We start from the raw sequence: 12,886 nt of genomic DNA on the forward strand, positions 1-12,886 counted from the left end.
GTTCTGCACCATAATCTGTGCTATAGTCCAGATAAAGAGAGACTTGAGGCAGGCCACGTCCTCATAGGGACACAACATTCAGACCGAAGACTGTGATTCCCATTCACCTACTATTACACCAACACAGCCCTTTGTGCAGGTAAGAGTTTTTACTGGCGTAACTAATCCTCACCTGGCAAGAGTGACGCCTCTAAAAGAAACAAGAAGAAATAAAATCCAAACATAATCTACCTTAAACACCAAAGAAAAATTCAAGTGGTAGTCAGACTCCCAACACTCCCATTTTGTGACCAAACTTCAGCAGCAGCACTACAGAAAGCTATGGCATGCTGCTAGCTCCTCCCTTGGCTGCCCTGTAAGTGGAGTCACGGGAGATTTTAGGAGACTTGAATAAAGTGGAGACACAGTACAAAACCACTTAAGATACAATAAACAGGAAGTTTTTACAATCAAGGAAACAGACAATACTTGGAAATATTTAGCCAAAAAGGAAAAAAAGAGGCTGTGAATTTAAAAATCACAGCCAAATAGATTTTATCTGGTATGAAGTTCAGCAGAGCTGAGTGGAAAAAGAATGTAAGAAGCTGCCACAGAGTTTAAAAGCACACAGAAAATAAATCTAACATACTCCAGAAAGCATTGTAAGTAGGGTCCAATGGAAACCAAATTCTCAACCAGGACAGAAGCATAACAGCATTCATGAATTAAAGAAAAATTACGGGTGCTCTCTATGCACCAAGTCAGTAGGTCCTCCTTCCTTCCCTCTTATACCCTGTGCAAAGTCCAAGTCTATTGTAAAATTTTCCAACCTCACCTATAGCTCAACCACATTTCTCAAGTAACTACAGAGATAAAAGTCTTACTACTATCTACATCCTTGTCAGTGAAGGAGATAGCTTGCAACTAAATTCCTTTAATTAGTTTCTGTGGGGTCCAAAGGAATTTTTACTGATTGTGTTCTCCAATCTCATTTTGAGACTGCTCACACTGTTTCTGCTCTCAATTACAGAAATAAAATTACCTTAAATTATATTAAAATAAATCCCCAAACCCTAGAAACAAACACACATGTAGTTAAAAGATGACAGGAGGGTCCCAGACATGCAGAGTCTGTAAACTGGCACTTTCAATGTTTTCATAGGTGAAGTTCAACCATCAGTTTCCAGGACTGCTAATCACGCTCTTCCAGTGCACACTATTTATTACAGAAAATACATATAATAGAGTATGACTGGTCACAGGACAGTGTCAGGATTTTGTAAATAAAAACCGAAACCAAAGTAGTAATTATCAAGAGGCTCCATTAAAAAAAAAAAAAAATAAAAAATATTGCAATAATTGTCTATATTTGGAGCAAGGCTTACTTGGTATTTCTGTTCTAAAAGCAATTCTAAAATTATAGTGCTGGTATTCAAACAGTGATTCTATAATACCAGCCCTTACATAACAAAAAGAAAAGGAGTTATCTAACAGAAGCCCTATTAGTACAAAATTATGTGAGTAATAGGACTCTTGTATGTATAAAGTAAATCAATGTTATGTAATTATATAATGTTGCCAATCTTAGTCTCTGATGATTAAGAAAAATCTCAGTAGCGTCTCCTCTAAGACTACACAAAACGCTCCTCTTCAAGCGCTTGAATTTTCAAGGCAAGTGGGAATTCATCCTTCGTATTCAGATAAAAATAAACTACAAAAGAAATTTCAGGAGTGTAAGTCCACCTATGCATCAATCCGTGAAACCTAGGGACCCATCTTCTAGATTGCACCAATTTGGAAAATGCTTTGTGGCACAGTTTCCTTACTTGCTAAAACAGGGATGCAAAATAAAGGACAAACAAAAAAAGTCTCATCTGAGATAAGTCTTCTGAGAAGAATGATAAACTTTGTTTTCTGGATGGAAAAATATGGAAAAAAGAACAGAGACAACCAGGAGGTATTTGTCAACATGCAAATGTCCTGTGGCTGAACAAGGGGAAGTTCTGACTGCTGCTAAATGAAGTCTATGCAAACACTGCATGCATTCCTACAAGTCCATACCCAAGTTCAAAACATTTCTCTGAAGTACTGCACACTAACCAAGAAGAAATTGAAAGTCTTTCACGAAGTACAGAGTTGCTTTAAATTTTCAGTATAAAACACTACTTTCAGCAAAAGGGGAGCATTACGATTTATTCTATCATTGCATCCACAGTAACACATCATCGCCCGTGCAAGTCAAGCAACAGGAGCAGGCAGGCTCTCAGGGCTGTCCAGTAGCAAACCTACCACCTCCCTCCTATCCCCTCCCAAGAGCAGGCTGAGACAGATGCAAGACTCGGCACATTGGCTTCACTCGCTTACAGTTCATGCTAGAAAAAGCTTAAATAAATACAATTATTTATTAAGATTATTAAATAAGTAAATGAGTAGCACACTAAAGCAAAGGCCCCAGATGACACCAGAGCTATCAATGTGCTGTAAGAATCACAGCTGCAAAACCAAGGAGAGACAGCAGGAAAGTTTTCTCCTGCAAGTGCTCTGCTAGATCCAGAAATTCCCCAGAAGAGCATTCTCATTATTTCACTCTTCAAATCCACCTCCAAACTGCTAACTGCTCACAGCTTACCAACAATGGAGAAAGGCTGCTCTAAAAAATAGCTGAAAAGCAGAATATATACACCACTGAACTTTACAGTCCCCAGTTTTCTTGAGAGATTCGTGACAAAGGACCAACCATCCTACTGTCACCAGACTGACATTTGTCACACAGACAAGGATACCTCCCTCCTCTAGACATTTCTTTACAGGAAGTCTACACTTCCACCAGCAAATTTTCCTGGGTTCAACCTGAGAGGGAGGTGTGGGCCACGTGGAGGAGGAGGGAAGACAAAAGCCGCCCTTCTGAAGTATCTGGGTTTAGAAGATCTCTCTCACAGGGGAGACAGGGAAAGTAATAAAAATACTAAAACCACAAGTGGTAGGTGTTCTGCTGGGTGACTGTCACCAAGGCATCTTAAGATAAAACTCCATTGTTTTGCAGTCAGGAAGGAGTAATAGGTGAAAAAACACGGCTTGGAAATCCAACAGGCACACAACCGAAACAGTTCCTCAGTCAGTTCACACATGCTGACTCGGCAGCCTGAATTGCACCAGGGAGCTTGATCCTGGGAAGGAAGAGGAGGATGTTCAGTGCAATTCTACTTCATACAGTCTGCTATTCACAGCCCAAAGGGTAAGAAAGCAATAAAAGCAGAGCTATACAGCAGGGCAGGGGCCCCTTCCTTGTACACGATCCAATTTCTAGTCTCTTTCCTGTCACCTCAGCTGCCATTAGCAGCATGTTCTTACCTGAACACAATGGCTATACTTCTTTTGGATTATTTCACTGACAAATATTTCACAAGGCTGTTATCAGTCTGAATTCATCATTATCTTTGTGGTCAGATCTCTTTGCATATATACAAAAGAAGGTATCTTTCTAAAAAGATAGAGAAGACTATCAAACAGACTGATAGCAAAATCAAATACATGCCAGACAGAGGTTTTTGTTCTGCGTTTTCAGACAAGATCATACCAACACCTTCTGGACTGAACACCAATACCAGCAGCTGTCACACACACAATCTTTTCAGTGTAAATGGAACACAACCCCTCTGCTGCTCCTCTGACAAACAAGGAAAAAACCCAAAACCACCACAAAAAGAAAAAACCCTTCCTTCCTACACAAGTTAGAAGACTACATTTTGAACACAAAACTGAACTGCATGCACGTGAACATGCACATGGTGAAATCTTGATAAATTACAACCAGAACACTTAACAAATTTAGGATCCCACCCATTCAAAAAAAACCAAAAAAAACCCAAAAAAAACCCCACAAAAAAACAACCCTTAGTTGAAAGTCTGTACATTGTTAAAGTTCAAGCTGTTGTTGGCCATTCTGCTGGGAAACTGAACAGCAGCCACTCTACAAACAGCCAATCTATTTTAAAATCCACGTGAGAGAAAAACCTGAAAATAAACATCTACAGCTATCCCCATTTCTTAAGATCTTCCATCTCCTGGTAGCTTGGCATCCTATTGCTAAACAGGCCTCTTGTAGCATATACAGTTCATTCAAACTATTATAAATTCTGCAGAGCAGGGGACCCTTCTATGGTAACACAAACAGCCTTTGAAAGATGCTGCCAACAAAGATCAGAAATCCAGGACTGGTTAGCGTTGTTGCGATTCAGTTTCACTTGTTCAGCTTCTTGTGAACAGCAGCCTTTTAATGCAATGTTTGAGAGGAGGTGACCTAAATATCCTTTTACTGATGGCTGCAGGGATCCTGCTAGAAATGACTAGCCCACTAGAAATGCAGGCCTGTCTTGCACCAGCAAAATTCAGACAGATACTTTGCATGAGGGTTGCTCCACAACTGACAGCAAAAGCACAGGAGTTTTCACAGATGGTCTCTGCTCTTTTTATCACTGTCGCACGTAAACTAGCTCTGACTGGACCTAGGCAAAAAGACATTAAAATAATTCTGACTCTGTACCTTCTCAGTCCTACAGGTGCCATGGTACTAATATTAATCTGACCATGGTAGTGACCTCAGTGACCTAACTTGAGCCAGGCAAGCAGCTGCCTGTGTGGAAATTTTTATATCTCTGTACATTCTACTGCATCGCTTCCACTTCTGTTGGAGATGCACAAGATCACCGGAGCAGAGGCTGTTTTCTGTTACCCGGCACAGTTATGAAGCACTGAGAGAAATGTGAAATGTGAAATTATAGTATAAAAGTGGGCACCCGTTTCTTTTGGAGCTTGCAGCTTTGGACTGCCAAGTAAAAAATTGCTCCCCATTCTTCACAAAATCAGAAGCTCATTAGTAAAGAGGTATTTACTGTAGCAAAGCCTCATATTCAAAATAGTCTGTGTGCCATACTCAAACTCTGGATGTTACCACTGCTAGCTTGGTACTGCTCTTCGAAAGCTCCTCAGTCGGGCAGAGTAGTGGTTCGAGAAGCAGCATTTATGCTTTTATGATTCATTTTTATCTGCCAAAATAACCCTTAGCTCATCTGCAATTATATGCCAAAAAAACAGATATTCAAGGATACTGAAAACTGCCTGCAGTTCAATGCAATGTGTTAATATAGAACACATTTATAGACAATGAGTCTAGCAAGCCAGGCTAGCTTCATTTAAAATAAACAAGCAAGCAGACTGGTCTAATTACCAGAACTAAGCTAAGAGAATCAATATTTCTCCAATCAAGACATATAACAAGAACCTTCATGCTATTTACTCAGTGTATAATTGCGTCTTGAGTCTGCAGTCTGTGCCGTTCACTTTCAAGCCCATTAAACAAGAATTACTCCTTTTGATTCATTCTATTTAAATTCCTTTTACCTTTAGCATAATAAGTCACATTTCAGAAATACCTGTAATAACTGAAACGTCACTGCATTAATAAGAAGTATTTTTCTATAACTAAATTAATTACATCCAAGCGACTGGGAGTTTATCCCACGCCTGGTTTGACTGACTGACTGTTCAGAAGTCTAAACTCCCAGGCACTGCTAAAGGCTCACTTTTAACTCATGCTTAAGGTCAGCATGTCCTGAGGTTTGCTTGTATAACTGCCTTTACAGTTATTACTCATCTCAGGTCTGTACCAACAAGATGTATCTTAAACTAAACTGTTGGGGTTTTGGTTTTGGTTTTAATTTTTCTTTAGATTTTTTTAGCAAATAATTTCAGTAGAAATTAGGGAACAGTTAACCTAATAAAGCCAAGAAATCGGTAGTGCTAGGCACAGAGGGACTAACTGCCTTAACACAGCAGCACCTGTAACTGGGCTGTAAGTTTATGTTACCAAACATCTCAGCACTACACTGGCCCAGAGTCATAAACACTGAAAATGTTTTCCTTCTGGGACACACATGACAATAACAAGTGGCATTGCTATACCTTCAGTACAGAAAAAAAACCAAAACCACAACACAAAATGCTTAAGTCTTTTGCTCCCATCTTGCAAAAAAAGATAAAAAGCACCCAGAAGATTTCTGGCTGAACAAGACCAAAAGCTCACAAGGCCGGGGCAAGGAGTATCTGCCAAAAGGCAGCCAGAAGGGACCCACAGCCAGGCCCTGCTGTGTGAGTGAGCAGCCCACACTCTGACATGTACACCCCTTCTCTACCACAGTACAACACCAGCACTCGCCACAACAGTCCAGGAGCCACATCACCAGCTCACACGGCACTGAGCTTCCTTCTCTGTTTGCTTCCTTACATCATGGCAGGATTGAGGCTTGCTCTGTTTTTAGAGGGCTGTCCTTTGTTTGCCAATCGTTTTCAACTACAAAAGTAATCAGCTGTGTGATCTCCAATTCCTCGGTCTCAGGCCAAGCCACTCTTGTGCATCAGGCTACCTGTCCCATTAAACTTGAACACCACAACCGAGGTGGAAAGGGAGGCTCTCTGAAGAGGAAGACACAGGTGCAGAGACTGGGCAAATGAACCCTTGATACAAAACTGGCCTTGCTAGTAAGGCATAGTAATATCATCCTGAAACACAGGCTGCGACAGCATTTATATTCCCATCTGTACTTTCTGCTGCTTTGGAAAATACTGTCTAAGGACTTGAATGGGTGGCCTTCGCAACTTAAAAAAGACACGTGAAAACAACTGCTCCCATGGCAACACTGACATTTGCAAAACAATTATTAAAGAGTGAGAATAAATGCCATTACAGCTTCTTATAAAGAACTTTTAGTTCAGGCTATTTTTTCTTCTCTAAACAAACATTTCTAGGAGATCCAGTTTACAGGTCCTTGGTCCATGATTTCCACCACCTGATGCCCCCAGCTAGAAGTGGTCCCTGTGCCAGCTCAGAGCAGTGACCCAACTGGCAGTGCGGAACAGCGCTGGGTCCCAGGCACAAGCAGAGCCAGCACTGTCCAAGAAGGCTGCTCTTTCCATAATCTTTCTGGGGAGCAAAGCTTAGTGGGGTGTAGTCCAAACATTTTCAAAGATTAAGAGGACAGAGTGCTTCACAAAACAGTTGTCATGCTCACTTCTTCCAAATAAAAGTCACAACAAGGAGAGCTGATCTTCTGGTGACTGCCTCTTATACACGAGCTCAGAAGTAGAGACATAATGAAGGGCATGGAAACAATATTCACTCTCTCCTGAAAATAGTTAAGAGCAACACTTTCCACCTTGTGAAAAGGGCTCCATGCTGTAATGCACCTAATACACCCAGACCTTCTCAAGTTTTTCTAGACTACCAAGGAAAACTAGTCCTTTCTCATTTTCATAGTGTCCTGACTCAGTGTGTTATCTATTAAAAACAGATATGAGAGCGCATCACTTTTGCATGTTGTGCAGAATTGACTCAGCTTAAAAACCATACTGTACCAGTCTAATGGCAGGGATTTTATCTCTGGTGGCAACTTCTCAGATCATCAGTCTGCCAGTGAAGAGGCCTCTATCTTGTGGGCTTCGTAATAGCCCATTACTATAGCCTCCACATTGGTAAATTAAATGAGAAAGCAGAGAATATAACTGGTTTTCTGATGTACTTTACATTTCACCTTGTTGGAACTATATAAAACTCTTGAAATTTTAACTGCCATGACTGCTTTTGTGAGCTGCTTTTTGGTCTAGCCTGCTGGATCTTTGCTCACAAGCGCTTTGCAAAGATTTTTTTTTTCTCTTTGTGCCTCCCAACTAAGTTTTTATGAAAATTGAATCTTCCAACAGTTGTTACCAATTGTAACACTGGCAAGTCAGAAAATGAGAGATCCCCTCATGAAGACACACAATAAGGACAATAGCAGCAGATGATACCTGTAGGGCCTCTGCCTATACATAAATCCCAAGAGGAGGGCACGGCTGCTATGGCAAATGCTATCATAATTTGGCCTCCCTGTAATTCAGTCCCTCACCTCGTTGACTGTGTGCCTGTTGGTACTAGTTGTGCTTTGGTTCAGGAAATGGAGATTTGTTCTGCAGAAGTGGCATCCACTGGGACACTGAAAAGCTCTTGGTACGATTTCTCTAATCCATATTAATATCTATCGACCTGCTCAGGATTTATCTGAACCAAGAAGGTGAAGGCTGAAGGAATTATTCATGGGATTATTCAACCCATGCAGTTTCCAGCATGGCCATTCACTTCATTCAGGCCATTTCATTTCCAGATTATTCCTCCCTGCAGGTTCTAGCAACCTGAGATAAGACACCCAGGCATGCACTACACAAGGGGCACAGGCACCAGGCTTGGCAGCCTGCAGGGCTAGGTACAAGAAGCCCAAGTTCTCTCTTTTCAAACAGAAGCAAAGCTTGAAAATTCAAGAGCTGCGCACAATTTTTAAAATCCTGTCCCCCGAGCATATTTTAGCTTCTCAGTAACACTAACATTGATGGTCTTTTCAGGCCTTACACACAAAGAAGAAGAGCAAAAATTGCAGCCATGTAAAATGAAAAATATGCTACAAAACAGCAAATGCATAAAACAAGGCTTTCATGTACTTCTGGGACATTGCTTTTACACTGATGGCAATGAGCCCAGGCAAAAGCAGTCTGCAGAACCAGTTTTGAAAGCACTTGGTCACCATGACACTATTAAAAGGTTACTTTCATGGATCAACCCATTGGGTCTCCCTCTACCCACCAAAGCTGCAGATGTCAGCATAAACCAGATTCAGATGCAATAATTACTAATCTGGGGGGATAAAATTTTGATCCAAAAATATTTGGTGCTTGCAAAAAGTAGATATTTGCCCACCTAATATGATCTGGGATAAATGCTTTAACTTCCTCTACAGCAGAAAAAGGCACATCTTCAGGAGGGATGTAACTTTGCCTGGGGTCAGAATACATGCCCTGAACACAGACTGGCTGATCCACTATGCACTGTCCTGTGAATCAGTGCTTTGAGAAATACCTCACAGAAATGAAAGTTTCTTTGGAGACCACTTGTCCTATAATAGACCTTGAAAGGTTATAGAATACTAAAGCAACACTCTGGATCTTTGCAAAATCACCAAGATTAAATTACTTTCCTATAAAAAAGCTACTAATAGCCCATGAAGGGGCAGGGTATCAGAGATCATCATTAAAATGTCAACATCTGACACTAAACACTCTGGGGTTTTAAGATCCTGTCCTGGAAAAACCTTCTCTCTATTGCTGTGTCAGTGGGGTCTCATCAGCTTTCCACTTTTGCTGTCACCATTTGCAGAAAAGACTACAGAAAAGGGCAAAAAGAAGGAAGTTTGCTGCTATAACTTAACATTTCTATTATCTGGTTACTGGACAAACTTTAAGGATGTTTGGCTTAAAGGAAGCCTAAAATGGCCCCAGAGTCAACATTCAAGGGATTTCTAAGGACTCTGTAAAAGGAGGTTCTCAAAGAACCATAAGGCCACAGCTCCCCTTCTGCATTTAAGGAGGGAGGCGATAGTTAAGTATTTCTAGAATCCTCTAGAGGTTTATTTGTGGTTAAGTCTCTGCTGCAATGATTAGCAACAGATACAGCATACAGGAGAGAGAAGCAGCAAACAGTACAGGCAAGCAACAAGCTGAAGCAGTGGTTTCAGCCCTAAATTAAAATTCTCAGAGTGGGAGACTTTTGACGCGTCTCCCAGCAATTCATACAGCTCTATGAAAAGAACAGGATTTGCACCCCCATTTTTTTCCAAAAGCATCTTATTGCTACAGACAAAACGCAAATACAGAAATGTGGGGGAAGATTTTTTTCTTACCACCACCACTGGGGACCACTTCTGGCACCTGGCAACACTCAGAGCAACAGGAGAATCCCCATCTCCTCCCTCCAGGGAAGTACCACTGTTTATGTTTCAAGAGATTTGCTTTCTCATTTGCCTATAAGCAAAAAAAAGACATTCTTCAATGAATGAAGGTAAAAATATTTTGTTTAGAAGCAAAATACAATGCAAACAACATGCAGTTGCTAACCCAGGTCACAAATTCTTTAATTCAAACTCTTCTTATTAAAAATACCCATCTTTCTTTTTGTTCAGGGGAAAAAAAAACTACTTAATCCTTCTTCCCACGTACTAATACTACACTCTGCTCCACAGGTACTAACTGCTTTTGCTTTCAGAGGGTCTAACTGGCACATATCTATGAAATTAAAAGCCAGTGTTCTCAATTTATATTTAGCAGTGAAATTGCAGCTTCTATTCAGAATGGAGAAAGGGCTTGCATACTCAAGAACTAGCCTACCTTTCCTTGCTTTACTAATCTGCATAACAAAAGGTATTTCTTTTACCTACAAACCTTGTCTTGATAGAAATTATTGAAAATGAAGCAGAAGCAATTATCCACTCTCATAACACACACCTAATCCCTATAGTTTATTAAGAGCAGTTTTTATGATCCTGAAGCAATTAAGTTAATCATTATTTAATTTTAGATTACTGGAGATTTACTTCAGACACAAGCTCACTTTCCCACATAATTCAGGCTCAGTAATTAGAGATGTGCTTTACCCAGAGGTGGCTTGTTTAAGGCGTGTTATCTAATTTCATAAGCCTTACACCATGATAGTTTCTTGCAGAAATCTACAAACCAAACTTCAAAAAAAGAAAACCCTCAAAGAAACTCATATTTACCAGACTGCAAACCTGGTTTTCCTTAAAAATAAAAAAAAAAAAGAAGAAAAAATATTCTTTAAACATCTGCCCAACAAGTCAGATGTATCACAAAAGATAATATAAACTATTTCTTTAATCCACCACTACCTTTAGCAAAATTCAAAGTTGTAAGAACAGAAAATGCTCTTCTCGCACACATCACTTAATTTACAACTTATTTTAACCAGGACATAAGGTCTACAGGAAAATGTATGCATCTGGCAAATAGATGCCCAGCAGGTATCTGCCATGGTGTAACCTGTACCAAATCATTCAGACACTTAAAGACTTCTATGATGGTGTTATCAGAGGAACAGAACTAAAGACTAGGCATGTAGGTTCATACCATATATATTTACCCTGGATATCATACCATTTGAAAACCACTCAATTCCAATCTATTTCAGACAAATTTGTGTAAACATGGTGTTGAAACCAAGCCATCCTAGGAAATGCCAGTTAGCTATTTACCTAGCTACTACCCATCTAGCTCAGCTGTAGGTCTGTATACAGTTAATGGCATCCATAGCTGCCAGTCCATCTGGGCTGGCACATTGCCCAAGGCCAGCTTTATGTCAAAACACATTTGCTATTCTTTGGAACACAGGGTATCATCTTCCAGTGCTGCCATTAGACAGAAAACAGATGACCAAGCTGGCATTTTAAAAACATACACCCCTTTTTGCAACTCTTTGTCTTCAAATTTGTCCAACAAAAACACATTAAATTGCTCAACACTCAACTAAAAGTCAAATTACTTTCAAACCAACAGAACTACCTCTATAAATGTGGCAGATACAGACTCAAGACTTTAGTGACAGTACTTTTAGGATCTGGTTTGACTTGCCACATAGAAGTAAGACTACAGAACTCATCAACAGCATGTAAGATTTCAACAAAGACTGACAAAGAAGAATAAGTACATGAAGCTACAAAGAGATCACAACACAAGGCTTGCTGTAGGAAATTTAGTCAAAATAAATATAAGTAAGTCTCAGCTATCTGGATTTTCATCAAACATTATTTAATATTTTTCCACATGGTATGACATTAAACATGTAAAGTTGGAGACTGGTAGAGGAACTGTGAAAGCAGTAAGGACCCTGCCCAAAAGAGATGGTAACAGACAGCAAGGGAAGAAAAAGTCAGCTGCAGATGTCTTGGAAGTTACTAATGGAAACACTAAACCTAACCCAACACAATCAGTCTTCTCCTTCAATTTTAACTGATTAACATCTTGCATACAAAAAAGTCATTATGACAGCTGACGACAAAGTTGGGAAGCAATCTGAACAAGAAGGTGTATTGAGTTGTTATACAACAGGCACCGTGGCCTTCAAGACTGGAGCCATAAGAGTGGGATGAAAGTCACTAATATACAGGAGGCACTAGAAACACAGGAGGCTAAAGGAGGATCTCCAGCACTGACAGCATGCATGGAGACTAGCGTGCCCAGCAGAGGGACACAGGAGTATTTACAGGGGATGCAATTGCTCCCTGTAAGACAGGGATAAAGATAACCACTAGGAAGGGAAAAAAACATTTTGAGACAAAAAAAAAGCTGCTGATACCAGAACAAACAGGTATCAACTGGCCAGGAGTAAGATTAGGCTGGAGCCTATGAGAACAGCAAAGCTCTGGGAGAAGATTTTGGTGACAATAAACCTACATGCTTAAGGTGGCCCTTGTTAGAAGAAGGGCATTATGACACACTACTTGCTTTCTATAGCTCCAACCATGTTTGCAGCTGTCCCATCTAAACATTCACTGAAGGTTTTATAAAACAGTCACCAAAAACAGCTGGTTAAGTTCTTAGTGCTGGTAGTGGAAGGTGGTACATGGTGAGTTATGGGGGTGGGGCAAAAACCTGATTTATAGGGGAAAGTGTAAATCGTTACCATAATCTTCCTGCATACGTAAAAAGCAAACAACTATCTCCTGATTTAAAATAATAATGTTAGCCATTTTGTTTACATTAAAATCCTCACATGCAACTATGCAATAAAAAGTGTGCATTAAAAAAGCTCAGCAAGCCATGAACAGTTCCCCATCCCACAGAAAGAGATCTGGAGAATTGATACGACAGAGCATGCCACAGTTCAACAATCTGCATCACTTGAGCCAAGCTGCTCCTTGGAACAAGCATGTTGTCTTGTCTTGAAGTAATTCTTGAACACTGCTTTCATGGCCTGTCAAAGGGATCTTTGCCTTTTCACTGCTTGTGTAGCGAGTCTCATGCAGACATTTTACTA

General features: G+C 40.2%; 1 protein-coding gene across 1 annotated transcript in view; it reads right to left on the reverse strand.

Annotated features, from left to right (window-relative positions):
- The window catches only part of AGPAT3 (1-acylglycerol-3-phosphate O-acyltransferase 3), a 53,585-nt gene extending 43,724 nt beyond the window's left edge, over positions 1-9,861 (reverse strand). Inside the window, exon 1 of the mRNA XM_026845251.1 lies at positions 9,741-9,861. The gene's annotated coding sequence lies outside the window, so the exon portion shown is untranslated. The remainder of the gene's footprint in view (positions 1-9,740) is intronic.
- Between the last annotated feature and the right edge of the window lie 3,025 nt (positions 9,862-12,886).

The sequence above is a fragment of the Athene cunicularia genome (assembly GCF_003259725.1).
Source record: "Athene cunicularia isolate RWA chromosome 1 unlocalized genomic scaffold, athCun1 chr1_part1, whole genome shotgun sequence".
Lineage (NCBI taxonomy): Eukaryota > Metazoa > Chordata > Aves > Strigiformes > Strigidae > Athene > Athene cunicularia.